Source organism: Aulostomus chinensis, chromosome 20, assembly GCF_037954235.1.
Source record: "Aulostomus chinensis isolate RoL2024-O1b breed Wild chromosome 20, RoL_Achi_v1.0, whole genome shotgun sequence".
Taxonomy (NCBI): domain Eukaryota; kingdom Metazoa; phylum Chordata; class Actinopteri; order Syngnathiformes; family Aulostomidae; genus Aulostomus; species Aulostomus chinensis.
Genome location: NC_141339.1, coordinates 7,449,477 through 7,462,197, shown reverse-complemented (window position 1 = coordinate 7,462,197; position 12,721 = coordinate 7,449,477). Strand labels below are relative to the sequence as shown.

Below are 12,721 nucleotides of genomic sequence, written 5' to 3'. Positions count from 1 at the left end.
AATTTCTTACAGTGAACTCTTCCACCAGTTTTCTTAGCGTGTGACAGCCCTGAGAATACAGAATGGCTTGAGAGTGGTTGTGATGTGGGGGTGTGAGTGGAGTGCATTGTGTAGATCTGACCAGGCCGTTAGAGGTTTTCTATCCACGTACAGAAAACCCGAAAGTCTAAACCCCAGAGTTGCATTGTTTGGGGGCTGTACAAATGCAATGAATCTGTCCTCAGTCGATGTGAGGGTCTTAGGGCAGAGGATGTTGTTATGATGCCATGTAAAACCCTTTGAGACAAACTGTTTGTGAAAACGGGCAATACAAATAAAATTGCCTTGTCTTGCCTTGCCCTACCACCAGTGCGTGGGTGGTGAAAAAATTCACTACTACGACTTCACCAGCCTTTACCCCACAGTGCAGTCTAAAAAACAATACCCCTGTAGGCCATCCGCAAATTATTCACAACAACTTTGATGACATTGAAAACTATTTCGGTCTCATTAAATGTGTTGTGCTGCCGCCACGGGGGCTCTACTGTCTTCTGCTGTCATCACCACCATCCACGGGAAGCCAGTGGAGGTGGTCGAAGAGTACAAATACCTGGGCACAATCTTTGACAACCTCCTGAACTTTTCTGCCAACACAGAGGAGATTCTCAGGAGGTGTCACCAACGACTGTTCCTCCTCAGGAAACTCAATTCCTTTGGAGTCAGCGCACCCATAATGATGACTTTCTACTACGCCTTTGTGGAAAGCATCTTCACATCCTCCATAACCTGCTGGTTCCACTCCCTCAGCCTCCAGAACCGGAACAGACTGCAGCGCACTGCATCAGTGTGCTCCAAAATCATCGGCCTGCCTGTGAGAACTCTTTCACACGTTTACAGCCAACAGGTCCTGAGACAGGCAGCCAAGATCACCAAAGACCCTTCACACATACTCCACTCTGCATTTGAATGGCTCCCCTCTGGGCGACGCCTCCGCTGTGTGGCCTGCAGAACTGAGAGGAGGAAAGCCACCTTTGTCCCCAAAGCCATTCTTTTCTTTAACTCCAGTTGTTAACACCTTCCCCACACCAACACCCTACACACACACACACCTACATACTCTCCCCGGATTACTCAATATCCTGTCTTCACTGTTACACTGTTTATACTGTTTACATTGTCTGCACTTTATTCACTCACTCCAGTCACCTTACTCTTCATTCTACATTGTGTACATACTGTATGTAGTATATTTATTGTATTTTTATCTTTAATCTTATTTTTATTCTCTTATTTATTCCCACTGTCATGTCCGTTTTTTTTTCTTTCTTTCTTTTTCTTTTTTTCTTTGTTTTGTTTTTTAATGTCATGCTGCTCAGTTGTACCGTATTTTAATTGCCCCTCGGGGATAAATAAAGTCATCTGAATCTGAATCTGAATCTGAATCTACCACCCCATCCTCCCATACAAGGCTCATGCCAAGCTCATGTTCCCGCTATGCCGTACCTGTGCTGAACAGCTAAATCAGTCAGATGAGTGCAGACATAGTGACACAGAGCGTCAGTTGTCTTGGACGTGGGTCTCTTTGAACTCCAAAAAGCTCTTGAAAAGGGGTATCATTTGTTGCACATTGATGAGGTCTGGCACTTTCCGAACAAGACATACACGCTGTTTAAAGAATATGTCAAGACCTTCCTGAAATGCAAACAGTAAGCCTCAGGCTACCCCAAACATGCCACAATACCTCAGGAACGTGAGAAATACATAGCCGACTATTATGAAAAGGAGGGTATCAGACTTGACCTGGCCAAAATCTGCTTCAACAAAGCAGTCAGAAGCTGTAACAAACTCCCCCTCAACTCGCTCTGGGGCCGTTTTAGCATGCGTTGTAACATGGCCACATGTGAGCTGATCACAGAGCCTGAGAGGTTTACCCAGCTCATGTTGAGTGATGATTACAAAGTGAGCCAGTTTTGTTTTATCTCTGACGACGTTGCTATGGTGCAATGGTGTGGGGGCTCAGGCGAAAGACGTGAATGTGTTCATAGGCGCCATGACCACCGCGCATGCACGCCTCAAGCTCTACAACCTGCTTGACAAGCTGCAGGAGCGCGTGCTTTACTGTGACACAGACTCTGTGATCTTCACATCTCAACCAGGGGAGTGGGTCCCCCCGACAGGTCCGTATCTGAGTGATTTAACAGATGAGTTAGGGGATGGGGATTTTATCACAGAGTTTGTGTCTTGAGGGCCAAAGTGTTACGCGTACCAAACACACCACGGCAAGACCGCTGTTAAATGCAGGGGTGTGACATTAAACTCTGTCAACTCCAAAACCGTCACCCCCCAATCCCTGAAGGGCTTGGTTCAATCATTCGCAGCCAATAAAAACACAAACGGCCACTTGACAGCTGTGTCGGATATGATCAAGCGCGATAAAAAGCAATTCCACCTTAAAAATGACACAGTTGTTAAAAGAGTTCAGGTATTTTATAACAAGCGCTGGGTGTTTCCCGATTACACCACTCTGCCTTACGGTTTTTAAAAATGGATTCTGGTTTTGACCCCTGGTTAAAAAACCCCTTTAGCATGGTGGTGAGCGGCCCAAACAATTGTGGAAAAACCTTTTTTGTTAAAGATATTATTGAAAATGCGCAGCGGATTATTTCACACCCTATAGACAACGTCGTTTACATTTATTCGTGTTGGCAGCCGCTGTACAACCAACTCTTAAAACTCAGAGAGATAAACTTTGTGAAGGGTTTACCAGACTCTCTGTGTGACGATTCTCTACTACCGCCTGAAAAAAATAATCTATTAATTATGACGCCAGTGGTAATATAGAAGTTCAAAATGTTTTTACAAAATATGTACATCATCGAAATCTTAGCTGCATATATCTGGTGCAAAATCTGTTTATCCAAGGCAAAGCCAACAGGACCATAAGCTTAAACACCAACTATCTGGTCCTTTTCAAAAACCCCAGGGACCCAGGGAGTCGTTCAATGACGCAACCTCCGCCCCTTACGGGTACCTATTCATAGATTATAAAGCAAAGACCCCTGATCATTTGAGACTCAGAAGCAATCTTATGGCTGAGAAGACGGTCGTCTATGTGCCTTAAAAAAGATTAGAAAAAAAGTCATGACATTTTCACGCGTTCAAAGAAACCTCCCACTGCTCGAACTGCTATATAAGTCACCACAGAATATGAGAAGGGTCATTATAGCAAATTCAGGGTCCGATCTCATCATTTCTCTGTGTGAAATAGCGCTTAATGTGCAAAATGGGAACATACCTCTAAACACTAGGCAATACAGACAGCTTAAGAAGAAAAAAAAAACAGATCAGACTCATTGCAGACAAAAAAGTCAAACTCGTTAAAAAGAGAAAATCTGGAAACCAGTCTGGGGGCCGTTGCTCATGCTGAAGAGGGCCCTATTGCCACATCTTCTGCACACACACCAGACGCTAGAGACCACGTAGTCTCAGATTTAATTAAACACATGCCTAAGAGGAGTCTGAGAAACGCTGTGCATATTTTGGCATTACTGACTAGGGCTCTAGACACTGTGTCGTGGTCAGACCAAGGGGAAATTATTCTCAATAATAAAATAATTAAAGGCTCACACGTATATGATTTGATCAAGAATGTCACAGCTAGCCACAACGTGAGCGACTCATCAAGATCGATGGGGTGGTCAACTTTTCTTAAAACTTTGGCTGATTTAAATGTACCGCTTTCCAAACACTCATGTCCGCAGAGCTAACGGTGACCTAAAACACGCAGACGATGTCGGCTTTACCCATTCAACACCTATTGTTAGAAGAGGCAGCAAGAGAACAATGTTGGGTGACGAGTTGTGGGAGACCTATTGATGTTTAGTTATTCTTTTCTTCTTTTTTTTTCATTTTATTATTGTTGTCAATACATGCATTATACAGGCTTATTTTTATAAAGCTATTTGATCAGTGTGGAAGAGCTAATGGAATTGATGTCTGCATTATTCTTTTCTTTTCTTTTTTTTCATTATTATTGTCGTTATCAATACATGCATTATACCGGCTTATTTTATTTTTAAAAGCTTTTTGGTCGATGTAAATCCATGATTTTTTCACTTATCACACGTTTTGCCTTGTATGTTTTTACCATAAATAAATGCTGGTGCATATGTTGTGATGTTTTCTTTGAGAATAAAATACGTTTGAGAGCAAACTGATTTCTTGTGTTTTTATTTTTTTATTTTCCACACTGCACACATGTGAAATCATGGCCGTGGCACACGGCTAAAGGTTTGATGTTGTTTACAAACTTACACACCATAGCATCATTACACAGTAAATTTTCTGTATACATTTTTAACATTCTATCAAAAGACATTCCTTTCTGCATGTGGTAAAGAAAAAACACACAGTGTTGGCCACAGGAGACAGCCTGATGGCTTTTAACCTGTTTTTTTTAATAAGACACAGCTATACAGTTTTTCCATAAAAAAGTGTTTATCTCGGGGGCAAAAATATCAGGTGTATTCCCAAAGCTGTTGAAAAAGCATCCGTTCTTGTCTTTTGTGATGTAAAGAGCTAGCCAATGCTCGGGCAGATGAGACGGATCTGTGTTAACAATCGTCATTGCAGGGAACCACGGTATTTTCCTTTTCAGGAGCTCATCACACGCCAGTAGACCTAAAAAACACTGGTCTCTCTTCAGTATTTTTTTAACAACTCCGGTCAGCTCAGCGGTGTTCATGGTTCTCAGTAGTAGTCCAGCAGCAACTGTCTACTGTTGGATATCTCAATGACTGAGTCAAACACTGAATAACAAATGAGGTTAACAGTTCTGGCTAGGGGATTTCTGAATCGCACCTCCAATCTCACATTTCCAGACTTGATCAGAGAAACGTTTCCGCCACGACCCTTGTCAGGTTCCACGTTGAAACAAAACAGGGTGTAGCCAGACCCAAATTCTGTTCTGTTTATGGCTAGTGATCTGTCCTTCAGGTGTCGACCTGTGCTTTGAATGAGTTGAAAGTACTCTCTTACATATTGATCATTTAGGAAATGTGGTTGAAACGGCTTGGCTGGATAGGGTGCACCATCAACATACAGGCTGATGACCCTGTGTAGGCCTCGTGATCAAACAAGCATACAATTACAAATTTCGGGACCTGGCCGTTGCAAAGGTTTTCCTGATTGCACACCCTAGTGCCCTGGGGGATGGAGAATGTCTTCAAGGCAACTCTGTTGATTGCGTATTTTGTGTTTGTGGCAAGGCAAGGCAAGGCAATTTTATTTGTATAGCCCGTTTTCACAAACAGTTTGTCTCAAAGGGCTTCACATGGCATCATAACAACATCCTCTGCCCTTAGACCCTCACATCGACTGAGGAAAAACTCAGTGTGTTGGAGGGCTCTGCTGTGAGCTCTGCTGTGAGCTCGTCTGACAGCGGGAGAGATGGAGACTTTTTTCACAAACATGCTGGCTGACACGATATTGGCTTTAAACAACACATTTTGTGGAGTCATCAGACAAAACTGGTCTGGAGAGCATATAAACTTTAATATGTCGATTATTCTTGGAAAAACAAATCAGCATGTATCGGTGCAATTAGCTCAACAATTCTGCTGTCTACAATATACGCTCCTCTGTGGGCGAGTCCAGGATTAGCGCCAGTTATAGACGTGTCGTTCATGTGATTATGGCCATCTTTATGAAAAACAGAGCATTGCTAAATTGTGTGTTCAGGGTGTCCGTGTTATAATTGATTAAACATTCAATTATTCCCCTGTGTGGTTATGTGTTGGAGCTCTGTGTGATCAACCTATCCCCTAGTTTAACATCAACTTGAGAAAATAACGTGCATCCGGGGTAGTTAATAAACCCCGCGTCAGCCTGACCGTCCAGAGCCGTCCCATCCGGGTTTGGATCTGCACTCGTGTGTAGATATATGAGTCGTTCAAATCCAGGTAATCCTCGCCACATGCCGAAATATAGAACTCCAGGGGACCATTCTCTGAGAGAGCTGAGACTGGTGGTACCTCCACATATGTAGATTTCTCAATAGACGTCTGCGTGTATGGGACTGTGAACAGGTCGAGCTTGGTTTTCACACACTCTCCTGATTGGGTGTGGATCAGTGACATTTTGTTAAAATATGTCTCTTATCGCTGGTCTGCCGCGAGCTGATGATGTTCTTCTCCTCTTGGGTGCTGCCTTCTTCCTGGAATGACTATGTGTTTTGGCAGGTGTTTTATTTCTTTTCTTCTTTTCAGGGGCAGTGACACTGGGGGGTCTTTTTCTTGGTCTTGGTTTCTTGGTACAATAAACCAATTTCCTTCCTGATGCCCCGGCATGGCACTTCTCGCTATGTTTGAAACCACATCTCCCATAACGCCGGTGGTTGCTGTCTTTAAATAAGGTTTTGCTATATTTAAACCTCTTCACAGCAGTGGCAGGGCCCTCCTGAATAAACTGCGAAACATCCCCCCCAGACCGTTATCATATTGGGTGCTCGTCCCTATGAAACCCGGCATAGCCCCACCTGCCTGGTTCATGTAATATGTCATGTATCCCCCATTGTCGCTCACGTGAGGGGCATACATGGCTGCAATCTTTTTTAAAAATTGCTCTTCACAGGTCTAAAGTGTAATTTCACGATCGCCTTCCCGTATATAAACGGTATGTGCTCGTTTTGATCATTTTTGAAAGATATCGCCATGTCGTCTATAATAGATTTGGAGAGCGATGTATAGTGCGGCTTGTCAAAAGTCAATGTGGGCATGTGTCGGGGCTCGTCAGACACATTTATACACCTCAAGATCGGGACATGGCTGTCACGCCCAGCTGGTAATCCACGATATCGCTATAAATAAAAATATTGTATCGCCCCCCCATGGATGTCTGCGGGGAAGGGGGCTATATGTTTCGTAGGAATAACTGGTGAATAAATCTCAAACTCCTCACCCGGGGTAAAACCCAGTATTTCAGCTAGTCGCCCGCACAGCGTGACGGTGGTCATTTGAGTAGCATCTTGCGTTTTGTTTGTTGATGGTTCAAACCACCCGATGTAAACCCTATTGCTGATGTTGTTGTACGCAAAGTGTATGACCCCATATGTGGTGTGGGTGGCAAGCTTTGCGTTCACCTCTTTTAAAATTCTAGAGATTGAATCATAATGTCCCACCGTGAGCATAATGTCTTTTGATTCCACAGTCTTTGTCACATGATTAGTCATCATCACGGTGATGACGGCGTCGGAGGGAGGAAAACAAGCCCAAATCCTGGGGTATTATATAAGTCTATGGCCTCATTTTCACTCTTCACATCACAAGGAGCCATTTTAATTGATCTGTGAAAAGACTTGTACGCACTGACCAGCTCCTGGATCACGTCCACATATCTCCTTGAATTAACAGATGTTAAATACCTCCACATACGTTTCTTCAAGGTTCTGTTAAACCGCTCCACAACACTAGCCTTGGTCTCGTTCAGGGTGGAAAAATGTACGATGTTATGTGTCTTCATCAGCCTCTGAAAGTGTTTGTGATACAACTCTGTTCCCGCATCTGTCTGGAGTTTTACAGGGACACGACCACTGCTCAAAATGTCAGCAAATGCCTTTGTCACACTTGCCCCGCTTTTAGATCTTAGACAGCGTACCCACGCATATTTACTGAACACGTCTACACACGTCAGCAAATATCTCACATTGTTATTGTCTTCAGAATACTCGCCCATATCAACCTGAAATTGCTTGTGAGTACCACTGACCAGTACTCCATGACGGCGAAAGTTTTTAAAAGCCCTGGCGTGGAGTGTGTAGGCCTCCTGCCCCACTACAAAGGTTGTAACTGTGTCCCAGTCAGGTGTAGCAGCCCCTGTCTCGCTAGCTGCCTTACGCAGACTGTTGATATTCCCAAGACCCCCTGGGTGCGAGGGGTCGTGATAAATATTATGCAGTATGGTGTTCATGGTCAAGACAAACCGCAAATGATCATGTGTTGGTTAAACATCATAGATTTATTTAAAAATCCCAACACACACAAAGGTAGATACAATCTATAAAGACTAAAATTAAAAAAAAAAAAAGTGAAAGACGGTTACAGCTGCAGATCAGAACAATGTGTTCCCATGTATTTGAGATTTTCACCCGCTCGTCGCATATCAACCAGAAGTTTTCATACTTGCTCACAACGTCGCTCTGCTTGTCGAGTATGGCCGCAAAGTTGTCAACCTCTAACAGTTCAGCCATTATAGATTCCACTACTCCGGCGATTTTCACAGGGTTGCAGAGCATGCGTTTCAGAAACAGGTAACTCCTGATTGTCACCAAGAAGTTGTCGTTCCACAACATGTTCATGATGGCATCGTATTTTGCTTGAAGAAAATACTCCGGGACTTCTTCCAGACAGCTGTGTTGACGCTGGCACGGGTGGTTGACAAGACACCCATAACACTCATCTTTCCACACCTTATTCACAGTTCTGGTGAGCAGGTGGTAGACGGCAAATTTCACATGCTATACGAGATGGGGTCCCTGGTCTTGAGGCATAAATGTCTCTACGCTGTCCACATACACACCACTGAGTGTAAGCGTCTGCCAGGGGTGGGTTCAACTGCATGGATGAAGAGTCCTGGGGTCTATTTCACAAAGCAGGTTTAGTGAAAACTCGGGGTCTATCAACCCTGAAATAAGGAAAACACAGAGTTTTCCGTTTAACCTAGACTAGGTTCCGTTTGAGGTAACTCAAACCAGAGGAAGAAGCTTACCTCTCGCCTGTTTCACAGACAGCGGTAACTTAAGCTCTTGGTCAGTTACCGCAGTAACAGACGCTATGAAACTAACCTGGTCATGGCCAGGTTTTTGTCAATGAACCTCGAGTTTCTCGCTGTCTCCGCCCACTTTCAGAGCCACATACTCCATTTGATTTCCGCATTCATTCATCATCAGGCGAGTTTTTCAACTAACATGGCATGTCCTTTTCTTGATGATCCCGTGGATGAAGGTGCAACATTGCTGCGCAGAGAATTAAATATTCATATATACATATACATATGTATGTGTATATATATATACATATGTATGTGTATATATATATATATATATACATATATATATACACACACACACACGTATATAAATATATACACACACGTATATGTATATACATATGTATATACATATATATACACACATATACATATATATACACACATATACATATATATATACACATATGTATATGTATATATACATATGTATAGATACACATATGTATATATACACATATGTATATATATATATATACATACATATGTATATATACATATATAGATACACATATATATATACACACACACACACATATATACACACACACACATATATATACACACACACATACATATATATATATACATATATACATATATATACACACACACATATACATACATATATATATACATACATACACATACATATATATATATATATATATATATATATATATATATATACATACACATATATACACACACACACACACACACACACATATATATATATATCAAACCATATTACATTTTATGAAGGCACTGGTGTCTTCAGGGTTGGGTTCTAAGGATGAACTCCCTCAGCCACTGGCCTTCGTACACTCTGGCTTAGGGCCAGCTCCTGTACCTCTGTTAGAGGTGGTGGTGCTGGGCCACCACCCGTTTTACGGGCATCTGCCTTCTTTCTGTTGGCTGAGTAGAAGTCTGTGTTTGTTTAAATAGGCTTAATCATTTAACAGAACATGATATCGATGAAAAGACATTTGTGTTTGAAACCAGCATTATGTTGGGGATAAAACAACTATCGTACACAGTCAAACAGCCACTTAAAATTTAATTTACAATGCAGAACATGGGGTACCCCATGAGATGGTCTGACCTGTTTGAATGATGTTTTTATACTTCATTTTAAGTTGCTGCCAAGTGCGTTTCTCCCCGCGGTATTGCATCTAAACGATATAAATTAATGCGCTACCATGTAAGCATCTTCCTCTGTAATAATCATGATTGCAAAGGACTACATTTAAACTTATGCATTGACCCGAGCAGCAATGTTCTTCCACGCCATCTCTCTCTCTCTCTCTTGCAGCTGCAGCGGTGTTGCACTTATTTTTAACGCGTTGGAACTCTTCACATGATCGCATCAAGATTTCCGAAGCTCTCCGCTTCTCCGTCGCGATGGTGAATCGGGGCTCCATTTATGCTGGCTTTTTAGAGTTGTCGTGATCGCGCTTTACCCCAGGTGAACCTACTCTGAGTTGATCAAACTGATTCAAATCCGCTGTTCTGATCTCGAAAATTCAGAGTTTTCTATCTTAGGGTAGATCAACTTGGAGACCAGGATTATACTCAGGGTTTGATGAACTTGCTTTGTGAAACGGACCCCTGGTGGGGGTTGTTGTTGTTGTTGTTGTTGTTGTTGTTGTTGTTGTTGTTGTTGTTGTTGGATGGCGTGTGCAGCATAGGCGTGAGTTCTGGTGAATACAGTCCGGGGACGAGGTGGGTTTTAAGTGGTGTATGGGTGTCTGTAAATAAAAGAAATGAGAGAAGGGAATTAACACATGAATCAAACACATAACACACTGTCTACAAAAACCCCTGCCTTAACAACTACCACATACCAACACCCTCATCTCATCAATGCTTCCTTGGCGGGGTGCAGAATGCCGTCACATGCGTTATCATCAGTCTGATTTGATACATCATCAAAAATAAGGCGCTTCCTAACTCCTACAAAAGCTGTGACCACCGTGTCCTTCTCGATGACTTCTTGTAAGGCATTAAACACCTCACACAAAGCTGGTCCGTCGCACCACTGTACACAAAAAAAGTCTTCAAATTCTTTTGGGCCTTTTTTTGTTCTATCGAGACATGTTGTCAGGTACAACACAGCACCATCGTGACAAGCTCTATATGATTTGGTGAGCTGTGCCATCGGTACATGTACAGCTCGGTGTAGCCCGTTATAGGGCTACTATGAAACTTAGCGTGCAATATATCATAATAATGAGACCAATCACTAATAGACATGCCGTGTGCGACTCCGTATGAGTCCACGCATGCATCACCCACGCTCAGATAAACTTTACAGTCTTCATGTTTAACGTTCTACACATACCGAAAAACTCCTTCTACAACCTCCTCATACTTTAGCGCAGCGCTCTCATCTACCCGCTTCTTTTTTTTTGCATTTTGGCCCGTCCTGTTCTACACGATGCTCTGACATACCATCGGGATGTGTAACCATTTCTTGTGAGTCTGCTTTAAGGCGCTGAAAAATCCCCTGGGATGATCCAATCGTGATGCCGGGGTCTGGAGTCAGTGGATTGGCGAGGTGCCGTCTGTTCCTTATAGGGACTGTCTGTGAGGTTGGGGCGGGGCTGTGTTCTCATAGGATGCCAGCCGCTGTGGGTGGTGTTTTTAAATCTGGTGAGATACCACCATACCACCTGCCCGGGGCATGAGTTTTACTTTTAAACGCAGTATTTTACAAAATCAAATATTTAAGCCAGAATGGGTTACTACAGAACCCCTTAAGAACAGATACTCATGTTTAATTACATTTTCAGATTTTATCACACTGGCCCCTTTAACAATCATGTCATCACAGAAAACAAGAACGCACATAGTGTGTAAAAAGGTAGATATTTACGTAACTCTTCAGAGTATACAGGGGAAAAAAAAAACAAAAAACACCCACATCGAAAATAACCACACTTAGGCTGCCATGTGTTTGAAATCAAGCGGTGCACCCTCATCTGCGCACAGAAATAGCAGCGGTTTTAAAATACGTTAAACACAAACGCATTAAAAAAAATAGGCATTGGGAAAAACTTACCGTTAACCAGAGTCATGGCCAAGATTCACCGGAAAAAACACGGGCGAGTCCACCGGTCGACACCTTGGGTCGGAAACGCATATGATACAGCAACAAACTCTGGGCGTATTTATGTACGACTCCAAGAATCCCATATGACTAGCGGGACATGTCCAGGCATGTTTACGTCCTGCCGAAGAATCCTATTGTTTGCGAGCTGCGCTAAACCGGAAACAGGAACGGACACACTCCTTTTTAGCGCGGGGGTGCACACGCACGAGGACGCGCATTCACATGCACGCGCAAAAGCACATTCCGAGTTGACAGAACATTAAATGCTAACATTCTGAAAATGATCTCACTTATTGACTAGAAAAGGAATCCAGTCATGTCAGTGATCTCCTGTCAAGTCACAGAAATTCCGAGTTGACAGAACATTAAATGCTAAATTCTGAAATGATCTCACTTATTGACAAGCAAAGGAATCCAGTCATGTCAGTGATCTCCTGTCAAGTCACTGAAATTCTGAGATGACAGAACATTAAATGCTACATTAACCCTTTCACCCTCGGCTCCTACTATCGTTGAACTACTTCCAGCATCAAATATTTTCAAAGAGACATGGCACAATGAAATAACCTGTCTTGGGTAACTAATGACTCTCACTCTTTTAATAATCACTGAGAGGCTATGGGAATAAGTATGGTTATGAAAAACCAATGAAATGTTACCCATTTCTTGACAGAATTCAATTTACCTGTGCAGTTGTTCAGCAAAATAGGATAAATACCACCACAAACACAGTCTCTGATTTTCAAGGGTGTATTCAATGAAATTTCAGGTATCTCACATTTCAAAACATAAAAACACTGTAAA

At 42.6% G+C, this 12,721-nt stretch overlaps 1 long non-coding RNA gene across 8 annotated transcripts; it reads right to left on the bottom strand.

Moving 5' to 3' along the window:
* Positions 1 to 7,962: 7,962 nt before the first annotated feature.
* Positions 7,963 to 12,264, bottom strand: LOC147242700 (uncharacterized). Of its 8 annotated transcripts, XR_015110694.1 has the most exons (6): positions 11,867 to 12,264; positions 11,686 to 11,786; positions 11,257 to 11,477; positions 10,650 to 10,843; positions 9,557 to 10,553; positions 7,963 to 8,989 (listed from the first exon to the last, which is right to left on the bottom strand). It is a non-coding gene; the product is annotated as an uncharacterized LOC147242700 (long non-coding RNA). The 8 variants fall into 8 exon arrangements; XR_015110692.1 differs by lacking the exon at positions 10,650 to 10,843 and having other exon boundaries at positions 7,964 to 8,989; positions 11,654 to 11,786; XR_015110693.1 differs by lacking the exon at positions 10,650 to 10,843 and having other exon boundaries at positions 7,964 to 8,989; positions 11,257 to 11,433; positions 11,654 to 11,786.
* Positions 12,265 to 12,721: the final 457 nt, after the last annotated feature.